The sequence below is a fragment of the Procambarus clarkii genome, chromosome 79 (genome assembly GCF_040958095.1).
Source record: "Procambarus clarkii isolate CNS0578487 chromosome 79, FALCON_Pclarkii_2.0, whole genome shotgun sequence".
In the NCBI taxonomy this organism is placed as follows: domain Eukaryota; kingdom Metazoa; phylum Arthropoda; class Malacostraca; order Decapoda; family Cambaridae; genus Procambarus; species Procambarus clarkii.
This window is the reverse complement of record NC_091228.1, coordinates 25200020-25220145: the sequence shown is the minus strand read 5'-3', so window position 1 is coordinate 25220145 and position 20126 is coordinate 25200020.

Genomic DNA, 20126 nt, shown 5'->3' with positions numbered 1-20126 from the left:
TTACTCTGTCACTCTTACTCTCTGTCACTCTTACTCTCTGTCACTCTTACTCTCTGTCACTCTTACTCTCTGTCACTCTTACTCTGTCACTCTTACTCTGTCACTCTTACTCTCTGTCACTCTTACTCTCTGTCACTCTTACTCTGTCACTCTTACTCTCTGTCACTCTTACTCTCTGTCACTCTTACTCTGTCACTCTACACTCTGTCACTCTTACTCTGTCACTCTTACTCTCTGTCACTCTTACTCTCTGTCACTCTTACTCTGTCACTCTTACTCTCTGTCACTCTTACTCTCTGTCACTCTTACTCTGTCACTCTTACTCTGTCACTCTTACTCTCTGTCACTCTTACTCTCTGTCACTCTTACTCTCTGTCACTCTTACTCTCTGTCATTCTTACTCTCTGTCACTCTTACTCTGTCACTCTTACTCTGTCACTCTTACTCTCTGTCACTCTTACTCTCTGTCACTCTTACTCTCTGTCACTCTTACTCTCTGTCATTCTTACTCTCTGTCACTCTTACTCTGTCACTCTTACTCTCTGTCACTCTTACTCTCTGTCACTCTTACTCTCTGTCACTCTTACTCTCTGTCACTCTTACTCTCTGTCACTCTTACTCTCTGTCACTCTTACTCTGTCACTCTTACTCTCTGTCACTCTTACTCTGTCACTCTTACTCTGTCACTCTTACTCTCTGTCACTCTTACTCTCTGTCACTCTTACTCTCTGTCACTCTTACTCTGTCACTCTTACTCTCTGTCACTCTTACTCTCTGTCACTCTTACTCTCTGTCACTCTTACTCTCTGTCACTCTTACTCTGTCATTCTTACTCACTCTCAGTCACCCTTACCCATTCATACTCACTCTCTCACTCTTACTCTCATACTCTTACTCTCAATTACTCTTACTCTCAATCACTCTTACTCCCAATCACTCCTACTCCCAATCACTCCTACTCTCAATCACTCCTACTCTCATTCTTACTCTTACTCTTACTCCCAATCACTCTTACTCTCAATCACTCTTATTCTCATTCTTACTCTCACTCTTACTCTTACTCCCAATCACTCTTACTCCCAATCACTCTTACTCTCAATCACTCTTACTCTCAATCACTCTTACTCTCAATCACTCTTACTCTCATTCTTACTCTTACTCACTCTTACTCTCAATCACTCTTATTCTCATTCTTACTCCTACTCTCACTCTAACTCCTACTCCCAATCACTCTTACTCCCAATCACTCTTACTCTCAATCACTCCTACTCCCAATCACTCTTACTCTCAATCACTCTTACTCTCAATCACTCTTACTCTCAATCACTCTTACTCTCAATCACTCTTACTCTCACTAACTCTCAATCACTCTTACTCTCAATCTAACTCTCAATCACTCTTACTCTCAATCTAACTCTCAATCACTCTTACTCTCATACTCACCCTTACTCTCAATCACTTTACTCTCACTCTTACTCATTCTGTCACTCTTACTCTCACTCTTACTCACTCTGTCACTCTTACTCACTCTCAGTCACTCTTACTTATACTCACTCTTACTCACACTTACACACTCTCTGGCACTCTCACTCACCTTCATTCACTCTTACTCACTCTTACCCACTCTCGCTCACTCTTACTCACTCTAGTTAATAAGAACACGCCAATATAAGACAACAAAAACGTTTTCAGATTCGTTCTCACCACTTTCCAGCAACTTTTATAATTTATATAAATTATCTTAGGGAATAATACATAAATTATATATTTAAACATGATATTAGTGTTTAGTGGAATGCATAAGGAGTCAAATTGTGTTAAAAAGAGCGATTTTTAGAAAATTTGGAAAACTGCTTTTTTCTGTTCATATTATAACTAAATGGATTTTAAAGGTTTCACTCAGCCAATATATATCATTCACAATTTATTAATGAATTTTACAAAAAAACACCATAAATTTTATATTTAAACATGTAAAAACTATTTGTTTTACATTTGGAAGAAAATAATTGTAGAAAAACAATTTATAATTAAACCTTTGTGTTTGGATTTTTTGAGTAAAAGTTTCTCAAAGGCTCTCCTGCACCATTCTCAATGCAAATCATTCCCACACCTATGGGAAGAGATAGGCGAACGTTGTGTAGATGATTTGTGTTTGCTGGGATGTGACCAAAGACGCCGCAGTCAGTACATGGCATATGTTGGGTATAAAAAATTCGTAATTTCAAACTGCAAATACGTGCAGAGAGCCTGAATTTGGCTCCAAAATATGGCTCAGGTCTCGAAATTAGGATGTTTGAGATATTTTTAAAACTGCAGGGGGTTTGGGACAAATGTGACAAAGCCGCTTTCAGTACATGGCATATGTTGGGTATAAAAAATCGTAATTTCAAATTGCGAATACGTGCAGAGAGCCTGAATTTGGTTCCAAAATATGGCTCAGCCTCGAAATTGGGATTATTTGAGATATTTCAAAAACGGCAGGGGAGTTTGTTGCAAAATGTGACTCACTTGCCGCTTTCAGGACTGGCATATGTAGGGTATAAAAAGTCGTAATATCAACTGCGAATACGTGCAGAGAGCCAGAATTTGGCTCCAAAATATAGCTCAGGCCTCGAAATTGGGATGTTTGGGATATTTTGAAAACTTCAGGGAGGTTTGGGACAAATGTGACTAAACTCCGCTTTCAGTACTTGGCATATGTTGGTATAAAAAGTCGTAACTTCAAACTGCGAATACGTGCAGAGAGCCAGAATTTGGCTCCAAAATATAGCTCAGGCCTCGAAATTGGGATGTTTGGGATATTTTGAAAAACTTCAGGGAGGTTTGGGACAAATGTGACTAAACTCCGCTTTCAGTACTTGGCATATGTTGGGTATAAAAAGTCGTAACTTCAAACTGCGAATACGTGCAGAGTGCCAGAATTTGGCTCCAAAATATGGCTCAGGCCTCGAAATTGGGATATTTGGGATATTTCAAAAAGTGCAGGGGAGTTTGTGCAAAATGTGACTCACTTCCGCTTTCAGGACTTGACATATGTTGGGTATAAAAATTTGTAATTTCAAACTGCGAATACGAGCATAGAGCCAGAATTTGGCTCCAAAATATGGCTCAGGGCTCGAAATTGGGATGTTTGCGATATTTTGAAAACTTCAGGGAGGTTTGGGACAAATGTGACTAAACGCCGCTTTCAGTACTTGGCCACATGTTGGGTATAAAAAGTCGTAACTTCAAACTGCGAATACGTGCAGAGAGCCAGTATTTGGCTCCAAAATATGGCTTAGGCCTCGAAATTGAGATATTTGGGATATTTTGAAATCTGCAGGGGAGTTTGTGCCAAATGTGACTCACTGCAGCTTTCAGTACTTGGCATATGTTGGGTATAAAACTTCGTAATTTCAACTGCGAATACGTGCATAAAGTCAGAATTTGGCTCGAAAATATGGCTCAGGCCTCGAAATTGGGATGTTTGGGATATTTTGAAAACTGCAGGGGAGTTTGTGCAAAAGGTGACTCACTGCAGCTTTCAGTACTTGGCATATGTTGGGTATAAAAAGTCGTAATTTCAAACTGCGAATACGTGCAGAGAGCCAGAATTTGGCTCCAAAATATGGCTCAGGCCTCGAAATTGGAATGTTTGGGATATTTTGAAAACTTCATGTGGGATTGAGACAAATGTGACCAAACGCCGCTTTCAGTACTTGGCATATGTTGGGTATAAAAAAGTCGTAATTTCAAACTGCGAATACGTGCAGAGAGCCAGAATTTGGCTCCAAAATATGGCTCAGGCCTCGAAATTGGGATGTCTGGGATATTTTGAAAACTGCAGGGGGGATTGAGACAAATGTGACCAAACGCTGCAGTCAGTACATGGCATATGTTGGGTAAAAAATTTGTAATTTCAAACTGCAAATACGTGCAGAGAGCCTGAATTTGGCTCCAAAATATGGCTCAGGCTTCGAAATTAGGATGTTTGAGATATTTTTAAAACTGCAGGGGTTTGGGACAAATGTGACCAAACGCCGCTTTCAGTACATGGCATATGTTGGGTATAAAAAATCGTAATTTCAAATTGCGAATACGTGCAGAGAGCCTGAATTTGGCCCCAAAATATGGCTCAGGCCTCGAAATTGGGATATTTAAGATATTTCAAAAACGGCATGGGAGTTTGTGCAAAATGTGACTCACTGCGCTTTCAGGACTTGGCATATGTTGGGTATAAAAAGTCGTAATTTCAAATGCGAATACGTGCATAGAGCCGGAATTTTCCTCCAAAATATGGCTCAGGCCTCGAAATTTGGAGGTTTGGGATATTTTGAAAACTGCAAAACTGCAGGGGAGTTTGTGCAAAATGTGACTCACTGAAGCTTTCAGTACTTGGCATACGTTGGGTATAAAAGACCTAATTTCAAACTGCGAATACGTGCATAGAGCCAGAATTTGGCTCCAAAATATGACTCAGGCCTCGAAATTGGGAAGTTTTGGATATTTTGAAACTGCAGGGGAGTTCGTGCAAAATGTGACTCACTGCCGCTTTCAGGACTTGACATAGTTGGGTATAAAAAATCGTAATTTCAAACTGCGATTATGTGCTAGAGTCAGAATTTGGCTCTAAAATATTGCTCAGGCCTCGAAATTGGCATGTTTGGGATATTTTGAAAACTGCAGGGGAGTTTGTGCAAATTTGACTCACTGCAGCTTTCAGTACTAAGCATATGCTGGGTATAAAAATCGTAATTTCAAACTGCGAATACGTGCAGAGAGCCAGAATTAGGATCCAAAATATGGCTCAGGCCTCGGTATTGGGATATTTAGGATATCTTGAAAACTGCAGGGAGGTTTGGGACAAATGTGACCAAACGCCGCTTTCAGTACTTGGCATATGTTGGGTATAAAAGTCGTAATATCAAACTGCGAATACGTGCAGAGAGCCATAATTTGGCTCCAATATATGGTTCAGGCCTCGAAATTGGGATGTTTGCGATATTTTGAAAACTTCAAGGAGGTTTAGGACAAATGTGACCAAAACGCCGCTTTCAGTACTTGGCATATGTTGGGTATAAAAAGTCGTAATTTCAAACTGCGAATGCATGCAGAGAGCCAGAATTTGGCTCCAAAATATGGCTCAGGCCTCGAAATTGGGATGTTTGGGATATTTTGAAAACTGCAGGGGAGTTTGTGCAAATGTGACTCACTGCCGCTTTGAGGACTTTGCATATGTTGGGTATAAAAAGTCGTAATTTCAATCTGCGAATACGTGCATAGAGCCAGAATTTGGCTCCAAAATATGGCTCAGGCCTCGAAACTGGGATGTTTGGATATTTTGAAAACTGCAGGGAGTTTGTGCAAAATGTGACTCACTGCCGCTTTCAGGACTTGACATATGTTGGTATAAAAATTCGTAATTTCAAACTGCGAATACGTGAATAGAGTCAGAATTTGGCACGAAAATATGGCTCAGGCCGCGAAATTGGGATGTTTGGGATATTTTGAAAACTGCAGGGGAGTTTGTGCAAAATGTGACTGACTGCAGCTTTCAGGACTTGGCATATGTTGGGTATAAAAAGTCGTAATTTCAAACTGCGAATACGTGCAGAGAGCCAGAACTTGGCTCCAAAATATAGCTCAGGCTCGAAATTGGGATGTTTGGGATATTTTGAAAACTTCAGAGAGGTTTGGGACAAATGTGACTAAACGCCGCTTTCAGTACTTGGCATATGTTGGTATAAAAAGTCGTAATTTCAAACTGCGAATACGTGCAGAGAGCCAGAATTTGGCTCCAAAAATATGGCTTAGGCCTCGAATTGGAATGTTTGGTATATTTTGAAAACTGCAAGGGGGATTGACACAAATGTGACCAACGCCGCTTTCAGTACTTGGCATATGTTGGGTATAAAAAAGTAGCAATTTCAAACTGCGAATACGTGCAGAGAGCCAGAATTTGGCTCCAAAATATGGCTCAGGCCTCGAAATTGGAATGTTTGGGATATTTTGAATATTGCAAGGGGGATTGACACAAATGTGACCAAACGCCGCTTTCAGTACTTGGGATATGTTGGGTATAAAAAAGTCGTAATTTCAAACTGCGAATACGTGCAGAGAGCCAGAATTTTGCTCCAAAATATGGCTCAGGCCTCGAAATTGGGATGTTTGGGATATTTTGAAAACTGCAGGGGAGTTTGTGCAAAATGTGACTCACTGCCGGTTTCAGGACTTGCATATGTAGGGTATAAAAAGTCGTAATATCAATCTGCAAATACGTGCATAGAGCCAAGAATTTGGCTCCAAAATATGGCTCAGGCCCTCGAAATTGGGATGTTTGGGATATTTTGAAAACTGCAGGGAGGTTTGGGACAATGTGAACAAACGCCGCTTTCAGTACTTGGCATATGTTGGGTAAAAAATAGTCGTAATATCAAACTGCAAATACGTGCAGAGAGCCAGAATTTGGCTCCAAAATATAGCTCAGGCCTCGATATTGGGATGTTTGGGATATTTTGAAAACTTCAGGGAGGTTTGGGACAAATGTGACTAAACTCTGCTTTCAGTACTTGGCATATGTTGGGTATAAAAAGTCGTAACCTTCAAACTGCGAATACGTGCAGAGAGCCAGAATTTGGCTCCAAAATATGGCTTAGGCCTCGAAATTGAGATATTTGGGATATTTTGAAATCTGCAGGGGAGTTTGTGCCAAATGTGACTCACTGCCGCTTTCAGTACTTGGCATATGTTGGGTATAAAACTTCGTAATTTCAAACTGCGAATACTTGCATAAAGTCAGAATTTGGCTCGAAAATATGGCTCAGGCCTTCGAAATTGGGATGTTTGGGATATTTGAAAACTGCAGGGGAGTTTGTGCAAAATGTGACTCACTGCAGCTTTCAGTACTTGGCATATGTTGGGTATAAAAAGACGTAATTTCAAACTGCGAATACATGCATAGAGCCAGAATTTGGCTCCAAAATATGGCTCAGGCCTCGGAAATTGAGATATTTGGGATATTTCAAAAACTGCAGGGAGGTTTGGGACAAATGTGACTAAACGCCGCTTTCAGTACTTGGCATATGTTGGGTATTAAAAGTCGTAATTTCAAACTGCGAAATACGTGCAGAGAGCCAGAATTTGGCTCCAAAATATGGCTCAGGCCTCGAAATTGGAATGTTTGGGATATTTTGAAAACTTCATGTGGGATTGGAGCAAATGTGACCAAACGCCGCAGTCAGTACATGGCATATGTTGGTATAAAAATTCGTAATTTCAAACTGCAAATACGTGCAGAGAGCCTGAATTTGGCTCCAAAATATGGCTGCAGGCCTCGAAATTAGGATTGTTGAGATATTTTTAAAACTGCAGGGGGGTTTGGGACAATGTGACCAAACGCCGCTTTCAGTACATGGCATATGTTGGGTATAAAAATCGTAATTTCAAATTGCGAATACGTGCAGAGAGCCTGAATTTGGCTCCAAAATATGCTCAGGCCTCGAAATTGGGAGGTTTGGGATATTTTGAAAACTGCAAAACTGCAGGGAGTTTGTGCAAAATGGTGACTCACTGCCGCTTTCAGGACTTGGCATATGTTGGGTATAAAAAGTCGTAATTTCAAATGCGAATACGTGCATAGAGCCGGAATTTTCCTCCAAAATATGGCTCAGGCCTCGAAATTGGGAGGTTTGGGATATTTTTGAAAACTGCAAACTGCAGGGGAGTTTGTGCAAAATGTGACTCACTGCAGCTTTCAGTACTTGGCATACGTTGGGTATAAAAGACATAATTTCAAACTGCGAATACGTGCATAGAGCCAGAATTTGGCTCCAAAATTTGGCTCAGGACTCGAAATTGGGATGTTTTGGATATTTGAAAACTGCAGGGGAGTTTGTGCAAAATGTGACTCACTGCCGCTTTCAGGACTTGGCATATGTTGGGTATAAAACTTCGTAATTTCAAACTGCGAATACGTGCATAAAGTCAGAATTTGGCTCGAAAATATGGCTCAGGCCTCGAAATTGGGATGTTTGGGATATTTTGAAAACTGCAGGGGAGTTTTGTGCAAAATGTGACTCAATGCAGCTTTTAGTATTTCGCATATGTTGGGTATAAAAAAGTCGTAATTTCAAAATGCGAATACGTGCATAGAGCCAGAATTTGGCTCCAAAATATGGCTCAGGCCTCGAAATTGGGATATTTGGGATATTTCAAAAAACTGCAGGGACGTTTGGGACAAATGTGACTAAACGCCGCTTTTCAGTACTTGGCATATGTTGGGTATAAAAAGTCATAATTTCAAAACTGCGAATATGTGCAGAGAGCCAGAATTTGGCTCCAAAATATGGCTCTGGCCTCGAAATTGGAATGTTTGGGATATTTTGAAAACTTTATGTGGGATTGAGACAAATATGACCAAACGCCGCTTTCAGTACTTGGCATATGTTGGGTATAAAAAATTCGTAATTTCAAACTGCAAATACGTGCAGAGAGCCTGAATTTGGCTCCAAAATATGGCTCAGGCCTCGAAATTAGGATGTTTGAGATATTTTTAAAACTGCAGGAGAGTTTATGCAAATGTCACTCACTGCCGCTTTCAGGACTTGATATATGTTGGGTATAAAAAATCGTAATTTCAAACTGCGAATACGTGCATAGAGTCAGAATTTGGCTCTAAAATATTGCTCAGGCCTCGAAATTGGCATGTTTGGGATATTTTGAAAACTGCAGGGGAGTTTGTGCAAAATTTGACTCACTGCAGCTTTCAGTACTAAGCATATGCTGGGTATAAAAAATCGTAATTTCAAACTGCGAATACGTGCAGAGAGCCAGAATTAGGATCCAAAATATGGCTCAGGCCTCGATATTGGGATGTTTGGGATATCTTGAAAACTGCAGGGAGGTTTAGGGCAAATGTGACCAAACGCCGCTTTCAGTACTTGGCATATGTTGGGTATAAAAGTCGTAATATCAAACTGCGAATACGTGCAGAGAGCCAGAATTTGGCTCCAAAATATGGCTTAGGCCTCGATGTTGGGATATTTGGGATATTTTGAAAACTGCAGGGAGTTTGTGCAAAATGTGACTCACTGCCGGTTTCAGTACTTGGCATATGTTGGGTATATAAAGTCGTAATTTCAAACTGCGAATACGTGCAGAGAGCCAGAATTTGGCTCCAAAATATGGCTCAGGCCTCGAAATTTGGATATTTGGGATATTTCAAAACTGCAGGGGAGTTTGTGCAAAATGTGACTCACTGCCGCTTTTAGGACTTGGCATATGTTGGGTATAAAAAGTCGTAATTTCAAACTGCGAATACGTGCAGAGAGCCAGAATTTGGCTACAAAATATGGCTCATGCCTCAAAATTGGAATATTTGGGATATTTCAAAAACTGCAGGGGAGTTCGTGCAAAATGTGACTCACTGCCGCTTTCAGGACTTGGCATATGTTGGGTATAAAAATCGTAATTTCAAACTGCCAATACGTGCATAGAGCCAGAATTTGGCTCCAAAATATTGCTCAGGCCTCGAAATTGGGATGTTTGGGATATTTTGAAAACTGCAGGGGAGTTTGTACAAAATGTGACTCACTGCAGCTTTCAGTACTTGGCATATGTTGGGTATAAAAAGACATAATTTTAAACTGCGAATACGTGTATAGAGCCAGAATTTGGCTCCAAAATATGGCTCAGGCCTCGAAATTGGGATGTTTGGGATATTTTGAAAACTGCAGGGAAGTTTGTGCAAAATGTGACTCACTGCCGCTTTCAGGACTTGGCATATGTTGGGTATAAAAAGTCGTAATTTCAATCTGCGAATACGTGCATAGAGCCAGAATTTGGCTCCAAAATATGGCTCAGGCCTCGAAACTGGGATGTTTGGGATTTTTTGAAAACTGCAGGGAGGTTTGGGACAAATGTGACCAAACACCGCTTTCAGTACTTGGCATATGTTGGGTATAAATTGTCGTAATATCAAACTGCGAATACGTGCAGAGAGCCAGAATTTGGCTCCAAAATATGGCTCAGGCCTCGAAATTGGGATGTTTGGGATATTTTGAAAACTTCAGGGAGGTTTGGGACAAATGTGACTAAACGCCGCTTTCAGTACTTGGCATATGTTGGGTATAAAAAGTCGTAACTTCACACTGCGAATACGTGCAGAGAGCCAGAATTGGCTCCAAAATATGGCTCAGGCTTCGAAATTGGAATATTTGGGATATTTCAAAAACTGCAGGGGAGTTTGTGCAAAATGTGACTCACTGCCGCTTTCAGGACTTGACATACGTTGGGTATAAAAATTCGTAATTTCAAACTGCGAATACGTGAATAGAGTCAGAATTTGGCACGAAAATATGGCTTAGGCCTCGAAATTGGAATGTTTGGTATATTTTTGAAAACTGCAAGGGGATTGACACAAATGTGACCAAACGCCGCTTTCAGTACTTGGCATATGTTGGGTATAAAAAAAGTCGTAATTTCAAACTGCGAATACGTGCAGAGAGCCAGAATTTGGCTCCAAAATATGGCTCAGGCCTCGAAATTGGAATGTTTGGGATATTTTGAAAATTGCAAGGGGGATTGACACAAATTTGACCAAACGCCGCTTTCAGTACTTGGGATATGTTGGGTATAAAAAAGTCGTAATTTCAAACTGCGAATACGTGCAGAGAGCCAGAATTTGGCTCCAAAATATGGCTCAGGCTCGAAATTGGGATGTTTGGGATATTTTGAAAACTGCAGGGGAGTTTGTGCAAAATGTGACTCACTGCCGCTTTCAGGACTTGGCATATGTAGGGTATAAAAAGTCGTAATATCAATCTGCAAATACTTGCATAGAGCCAGAATTTGGCTCCAAAATATGGCTCAGGCCTCGAAATTGGGATGTTTGGGATATTTTGAAAACTGCAGGGAGGTTTGGGACAAATGTGACCAAACGCCGCTTTCAGTACTTGGCATATGTTGGGTATAAATAGTCGTAATATCAAACTGCGAATACGTGCAGAGAGCCAGAATTTGGCTCCAAAATATAGCTCAGGCCTTGAAATTGGGATGTTTGGGATATTTTGAAAACTTCAGGGAGGTTTGGGACAAATGTGACTAAACGCCACTTTCAGTGCTTGGCATATGTTGGGTATAAAAAGTCGTAACTTCAAACTGCGAATACGTGCAGAGAGCCAGAATTTGGCTCCAAAATATGGCTTAGGCCTCGAAATTGAGATATTTGGGATATTTTGAAATCTGCAGGAGAGTTTGTGCAAAATGTGACTCACTGTCGCTTCAGTACTTGGAATATGTTGGGTATAAAATTTCGTAATTTCAAACTGCGAATACGTGCATAAAGTCAGAATTTGGCTCGAAAATATGGCTCAGGCCTCGAAATTGGGATGTTTGGGATATTTTGAAAACTGCAGGGGAGTTTGTGCAAAATGTGACTCACTGCAGCTTTCAGTACTTGGCATATGTTGGGTATAAAAAGTCGTAATTTCAAACTGCGAATACATGCATAGAGCCAGAATTTGGCTCCAAAATATGGCTCAGGCCTCGAAATTGAGATATTTGGGATATTTTCAAAACTGCAGGGAGGTTTGGGACAAATGTGACTAAACGCCGCTTTCAGTACTTGGCATATGTTGGGTATAAAAAGTCGTAATTTCAAACTGCGAATACGTGCAGAGAGCCAGAATTTGGCTCCAAAATATGGCTCAGGCCTCGAAATTGGAATGTTTGGGATATTTTGAAAACTTCATGTGGATTGAGACAAATGTGACCAAACGCCGCTTTCAGTACTTGGCATATGTTGGGTATAAAAAAGTCGTAATTTCAAACTGCGAATACGTGCAGAGAGCCAGAATTTGGCTCCAAAATATGGCTCAGGCCTCGAAATTGGGATGTCTGGGATATTTTGAAAACTGCAGGGGGATTGAGACAAATGTGACCAAACGCCGCAGTCAGTACATGGCATATGTTGGGTATAAAAAATTCGTAATTTCAAACTGCAAATACGTGCAGAGAGCCTGAATTTGGCTCCAAAATATGGCTCAGGCCTCGAAATTAGGATGTTTGAGATATTTTTAAAACTGCAGGGGGTTTGGGACAAATGTGACCAAACGCCGCTTTCAGTACATGGCATATGTTGGGTATAAAAATCGTAATTTCAAATTGCGAATACGTGCAGAGAGCCTGAATTTGGCTCCAAAATATGGCTCCAGCCTCGAAATTGTGATATTTGAGATATTTCAAAAACGGCAGGGGAGTTTGTGCAAAATGTGACTCACTGCCGCTTTCAGGTCTTGGCATATGTTGGGTATAAAAAGTCGTAATTTCAAAATGCGAATACGTGCATAGAGCCGGAATTTTCCTCCAAAATATGGCTCAGGCCTCGAAATTGGGAGGTTTGGGATATTTTGAAAACTGCAAAACTGCAGGGGAGTTTGTGCAAAATGTGACTCACTGCAGCTTTCAGTACTTGGCATACGTTGGGTATAAAAGACAAAATTTCAAACTGCGAATACGTGCATAGAGCCAGAATTTGGCTCCAAAATATGGCTCAGGCCTCGAAATTGGAATGTTTGGGATATTTTGAAAACTTTATGTGGGATTGAGACAAATGTGACCAAACGCCGCTTTCAGTACTTGGCATATGTTGGGTATAAAAAATTCGTAATTTCAAACTGCAAATACGTGCAGAGAGCCTGAATTTGGCTCCAAAATATGGCTCAGGCCTCGAAATTTGGTTGTTTGAGATATTTTTAAAACTGCATTAGAGTTTATGCAAATGTCACTCACTGCCGCTTTCAGGACTTGGTATATGTTGGGTATAAAAAGTCGTAACTTCAAACTGCGAATGCTTGCAGAGAGCCAGAATTTGGCTCCAAAATATGGCTTAGGCCTCGAAATTGGGATATTTGGGATATTTTGAAAGCTGCAGGGGAGTTTGTGCAAAATGTGACTCACTGCCGCTTTCAGTACTTGGCATATGTTGGGTATAAAAAGGCGTTATTTCAAACTGCGAATACGTGCAGAGAGCCAGAATTTGGCTCTAAAATATTGCTCAGGCCTCGAAATTGGCATGTTTGGGATATTTTGAAAACTGCAGGGGAGTTTGTGCAAAATTTGACTCACTGCAGCTTTCAGTACTAAGCATATGCTGGGTATAAAAAATCGTAATTTCAAACTGCGAATACGTGCAGAGAGCCAGAATTAGGATCCAAAATATGGCTCAGGCCTCGAAATTGGGATGTTTGGGATATTTTGAAACTGCAGGGGAGTTTGTGCAAAATGTGACTCACTGCCGCTTTCTGGACTTGGCATATGTTGGGTATAAAAAGTCGTAATTTCAATCTGCGAATACGTGCATAGAGCCAGAATTTGGCTCCAAAATATGGCTCAGGCCTCGAAACTGGGATGTTTGGGATTTTTTGAAAACTGCAGGGAGGTTTGGGACAAATGTGACCAAACACCGCTTTCAGTACTTGGCATATGTTGCGTATAAATAGTCGTAATATCAAACTGCGAATACGTGCAGAGAGCCAGAATTTGGCTCCAAAATATGGCTCAGGCCTCGAAATTGGGATGTTTGGGATATTTTGAAAACTTCAGGAAGGTTTGGGACAAATGTGACTAAACGCCGCTTTCAGTACTTGGCATATGTTGGGTATAAAAAGTCGTAACTTCACACTGCGAATACGTGCAGAGAGCCAGAATTTGGCTCCAAAATATGGCTCAGGCTTCGAAATTGGAATATTTGGGATATTTCAAAAACTGCAGGGGAGTTTGTGCAAAATGTGACTCACTGCCGCTTTCAGGACTTGACATACGTTGGGTATAAAAATTCGTAATTTCAAACTGCGAATACGTGAATAGAGTCAGAATTTGGCACGAAAATATGGATCAGGCCTCGAAATTGGGATGTTTGGGATATTTTGAAAACTGCAGGGGAGTTTGTGCAAAATGTGACTCACTGCAGCTTTCAGGACTTGGCATATGTTGGGTATAAAAAGTCGTAATTTCAAACTGCGAATACGTGCAGAGAGCCAGAACTAGGCTCCAAAATATAGCTCAGGCCTCGAAATTGGGATGTTTGGGATATTTTGAAAACTTCAGGGAGGTTTGGGACAAATGTGACTAAACGCCGCTTTCAGTACTTGGCATATGTTGGGTATAAAAGTCGTAATTTCAAACTGCGAATACGTGCAGAGAGCCAGAATTTGGCTCCAAAATATGGCTTAGGCCTCGAAATTGGTATGTTGGTATATTTTGAAAACTGCAAGGGGGATTGACACAAATGTGACCAAACGCCGCTTTCAGTACTTGGCATATGTTGGGTATAAAAAAGTCGTAATTTCAAACTGCGAATACGTGCAGAGAGCCAGAATTTGGCTCCAAAATATGGCTCAGGCCTCGAAATTGGAATGTTTGGGATATTTTGAAAATTGCAAGGGGGATTGACACAAATTTGACCAAACGCCGCTTTCAGTACTTGGGATATGTTGGGTATAAAAAAGTCGTAATTTCAAACTGCGAATACGTGCAGAGAGCCAGAATTTGGCTCCAAAATATGGCTCAGGCCTCGAAATTGGGATGTTTGGGATATTTTGAAAACTGCAGGGGAGTTTGTGCAAAATGTGACTCACTGCCGCTTTCAGGACTTGGCATATGTAGGGTATAAAAAGTCGTAATATCAATCTGCAAATACGTGCATAGAGCCAGAATTTGGCTCCAAAATATGGCTCAGGCCTCGAAATTGGGATGTTTGGGATATTTTGAAAACTGCAGGGGAGTTTGTGCAAAATGTGACTCACTGCAGCTTTCAGTACTTGGCATATGTTGGGTATAAAAAGACGTAATTTCAAACTGCGAATACATGCATAGAGCCAGAATTTGGCTCCAAAATATGGCTCAGGCCGCGAAATTGAGATATTTGGGATATTTTAAAAACTGCAGGGAGGTTTGGGACAAATGTGACCAAACGCCGCTTTCAGTACATGGCATGTTGGGTATAAAAAATCGTAATTTCAAATTGCGAATACGTGCAGAGAGCCTAAATTTAGCTCCAAAATATGGCTCAGGCCTCGAAATTGGGATATTTGGGATATTTCTAAAACTGCAGGGAGGTTTGGGACAAATGTGACTAAATGCCGCTTTCAGTACTTGGCATATGTTGGGTATAAAAAGTCGTAATTTCAAAACTGCGAATACGTGCAGAGAGCCAGAATTTGGCTCCAAAATATGGCTCAGGCCTCGAAATTGAATGTTTGGGATATTTTGAAAACTTCATGTGGGATTGAGACAAATGTGACCAAACGCCGCTTTCAGTACTTGGCATATATTGGGTATAAAAAAGTCGTAATTTCAAACTGCGAATACGTGCAGAGAGCCATAATTTGGCTCCAAAATATGGCTCAGGCCTCGAAATTGGGATGTCTGGGATATTTTGAAAACTGCACGGGGGATTGAGACATATGTGACCAAATGCCATAGTCAGTACATGGCATATGTTGGGTATAAAAAATCGTAAATTCAAATTGCGAATACGTGCAGAGAGCCTGAATTTGGCTCCAAAATATGGCTCAGGCCTCGAAATTGGGATATTTGAGATATTTCAAAAACGGCAGGGGAGTTTGTGCAAAACGTGACTCACTGCCGCTTACAGGACTTGGCATATGTAGGGTATAAAAAGTCGTAATTTCAAAATGCGAATACGTGCATAGAGCCAGAATTTGGCTCCAAAATATGGCTCAGGCCTCGAAATTGGGAGGTTTTGGATATTTTGAAAACTGCAGGGGAGTTTGTGCTAAATGTGACTCACTGCCGCTTGCAGGACTTGGCATATGTTGGGTATAAAAAACCGTAATTTCAAACTGCGAATACGTGCAGAGAGCCAGAATTTGGCTCCAAAATATGGCTCAAGCCTCGATATTGCGATGTTTGGGATATCTTGAAAACTGCAGGGAGGTTTGGGACAAATGTGACCAAACGCCGCTTTCAGTACTTGGCATATGTTGGGTATAAAAAGTCGTAATTTCAAGCTGCGAATACGTGCAGAGAGCCAGAATTTGGCTCCAAAATATGGCTCAGGCCTCGATATTGGGATGTTTGGGATATCTTGAAAACTGCAGGGAGGTTTGGGACAAATGTGACCAAACGCCGCTTTCCGAAATTTGCATATGTTGTTTATAAAAAGTCGTAATTTTAAACTGCGAATACATGCAGAGAGCCAAAATATGGCTCCAAATTAAGGCTCAGGCCTCGAAATTGGGATGTTTGGAATATTTTGAAAACCTCAGGGGAGTTTATGCAAAATGTGACTCACTGCCGCTTTCAGGACTTGGCATGTGTTGGGTATAAAAAGTCGTAATTTTAATCTGCGAATACGTGCATAGAGCCAGAATTTGGTTCCAAAATATGGCTCAGGCCTCGAAATTGGGATGTTTGGGATATTTTGAAAACTGCAGGGAGGTTTATGACAAATGTGACCACACGCCGCTTTCAGTACTTGGCATATGTTGGGTATAAAAAGTCGTAATATCAAACTGCGAATACGTGCAGAGAGCCAGAATTTGGCTCCAATATATGGCTCAGGCCTCGAAATTGGGATGTTTGGGATATTTTGAAAACTTCAGGGAGGTTTGGGACAAATGTGCCCAAACGCCGCTTTCAGTACTTGGCATATGTTGGGTATAAATAGTCGTAATATCAAACTGCGAATACGAGCAGAGAGCCAGAATTTGGCTCCAAAATTTGGCTTAGGCCTCGAAATTGGGATATTTGGGATATTTTGAAATCTGCAGGGGAGTTTGTGCAAAATGTGACTCACTTCAGCTTTCAGTACTTGGCATATGTTGGGTATAAAAAGTCGTAATATCAAACTGCGAATACGAGCAGAGAGCCAGAATTTGGCTCCAAAATTTGGCTTAGGCCTCGAAATTGGGATGTTTGGGATATTTTGAAAACTGCAGGGAGGTTTGGGACAAATGTGACTAAACGCCGCTTTCAGTACTTGGCATATGTTGGGTTTAAAAAGTCGTAATTTCAAACTGCGAATACGTGCAGAGAGCCAGAATTTGGCTCCAAAATATGGCTCAGGCCTCGAAATTGGGATATTTGGGATATTTCAAAAACTGCAGGGAGGTTTGGGACAAATGTGACTAAACGCCGCTTTCAGTACTTGGCATATGTTGGGTATAAAAAATTCGTAATTTCAAATTGCAAATACGTGCAGAGAGCCTGAATTTGGCTCCAAAATATGGCTCAAGCCTCGAAATTAGGATGTTTGAGATTTTTTTAAAACTGCAGGGGGTTTGGGACAAATGTGACCAAACCGCCACTTTCAGTACATGGCATATGTTGGGATAAAAAATCGTAATTTCAAACTGCGAATACGTGCAGAGAGCCAGAATTTGGCTCCAAAATATGGCTCAGGCCTCGAAATTGGGATATTTGGGATATTTCAAAAACGGCAGGGGAGTTTGTGCAAAATGTGACTCACTGCCGCTTTCAGGACTTGGCATATGTTGGGTATAAAAAGTCGTAATTTCAAAATGCGAATACGTGCATAGAGCCAGAATTTGGCACGAAAATATGGCTCAGGCCTCGAAATTGGGAGGTTTGGGATATTTAGAAAACTGCAAAACTGCAGGGGAGTTTATGCAAAATGTGACTCACTGCAGCTTTCAGTACTTGGCATATGTTGGGTATAAAAGACATAATTTCAAACTGCGAATACGTGCATAGAGCCAGAATTTGGCTCCAAAATATGGCTCAGGCCTCGAAATTGGGATGTTTTGGATATTTTGAAAACTGCAGGGGAGTTTGTGCAAAATGTGACTCACTGCCGCTTTCAGGACTTGGCATATGTTGGGTATAAAAAATCGTAATTTCAAGCTGCGAATACGTGCAGAGAGCCAGAATTTGGCTCCAAAATATGGCTCAGTCCTCGATATTGGGATGTTTGGGATATCTTGAAAACTGCAGGGAGGTTTGGGACAAATGTGACCAAACGCCGCTTTCAGTACTTACCATATGTTGGGTATAAAAAGTCGTAATATCAAACTGCGAATACGTGCATAGAGCCAGAATTTGGCTCCAATATATGGCTCAGGCCTTGAAATTGGGATGTTTCGGATATTTTGAAAACTTCATGGAGGTTTGGGACAAATGTGACCAAACGCCGCTTTCCGAAATTGGCATATGTTGGGTATAAAAAGTCGTAATTTCAAACTGCGAATACATGCAGAGAGTCAAAATATGGCTCCAAATTATGGCTCAGGCCTCGAAATTGGGATGTTAGGGATGTTTTGAAAACTGCAGGGGAGTTTGTGCCAAATGTGACTCACTGCAGCTTTCAGTACTTGGCATATGTTGGGTATAAAAAGTCGTAATTTCAAACTGCGAATACGTGCATAGAGCCAGAATTTGTCTCCAAAATATGGCTCAGGCCTCGAAATTTGGATATTTGGGATATTTCAAAAACTGCAGGGGAGTTTGTGCAAAATGTGACTCACTGCCACTTTCAGTACTTGGCATATGTTGGGTATAAAAAGTCATAATTTCAAACTGTGAAGACGTGCAGAGAGCCAGAACTTGGCTCCAAAATATAGCTCAGGCCTCGAAATTGGGATGTTTGGGATATTTTGAAAACTTCAGGGAGGTTTGGGACAAATGTGACTAAACGCCGCTTTCAGTACTTGGCATATGTTGGGTATAAAAAGTCTTAATTTCAAACTGCGAATACGTGCCAAGAGCCAGAATTTTGCTCCAAAATATGGCTCAGGCCTCGAAATTGGGATATTTGGGATATTTTGAAAACTGCAGGGGAGTTTGTGCAAAATGTGTCTCAGTGCCGCTTTCAGTACTTGGCATATGTTGGGTATAAAAAATCGTAATTTCAAACTGCGAATACGTGCAGAGAGCCAGAATTTGGCTCCAAAATATGGCTCAGGCTCGGAATTGGAATGTTTTGATATTTTGAAAACTGCAAGGGGGATTGAGACAAATGTGACCAAATGCCGCTTTCAGTACTTGGCATATGTTGGTTATAAATAAGTCGTAATTTCAAACTGCGAATACGTGCAGAGAGCCAGAATTTGGCTCCAAAATATGGCTCAGGCCTCGAAATTGGGATTTTTGGGATATTTTGAAAACTGCAGGGGGGATTGAGACAAATGTGACCAAACGAAGTATTCAGTGCTTGGCATATGTTGGGTATAAAAAATTCGTAATTTCAAACTGTGAATACGTGCAGAGAGCCTGAATTTGGCTCCAAAATATGGCTCAGGCCTCGAAATTAGGATGTTTGCGATATTTTGAAAACTGGAGGGGGTTTCGGACATATGTGACCAAACGCCGCTTTCAGTACATGGCATATGTTGGGTATAAACAATTGTAATTTCAAACTGCGAATACGTGCAGAGAGCCAGAATTTGGCTCCAAAATATGGCTCAGGCCTCGAAATTGGGATATTTGGGATATTTTGAAAACTGCAGGGGAGTTTGTGCAAAATGTGACTCACTGCCGCTTTCAGTACTTGGCATATGTTTGGTATAAAAATCGTAATTTCAAACTGCGAATACGTGCAGAGTGCCAGAACTTGGCTCCAAAATATGGCTCGGGCCTCGAAATTGGGATGTTTAAGACATTTTGAAAAGTTCAGGGAGGTTTGGGACAAATGTGACTAAACGCCGCTTTCAGTACTTGGCATATGTTGGGTAAAAAAAGTCGTAATTTCAAACTGCGAATACGTGCATAGAGCCAGAATTTGGCTCCAAAATATGGCTCAGGCCTCGAGATTGGTATGTTTGGGATATTTTGAAAACTGCAGGGGAGTTTGTGCAAAATGTGACTCACTGCCGCTTTCAGGACTTGGCATATATTGGGTATAAAAATTTGTAATTTCAAACTGCGAATACGTGCAGAGAGCCAGAACTTGGCTCCAAAATATGGCTCAGGCCTCGAAATTGGGATATTTGGGATATTTCAAAAACTGCAGGGGAGTTTGTGCAAAATGTGACTCACTGCCGCTTTCAGTACTTGGCATATGTTGGGTATATAAAGTCGTAATTTCAAACTGCGAATACGTGCAGAGAGCCAGAATTTGACTCCAAAATATGGCTCTGGCCACGAAATTAGGATGATTGGAATAT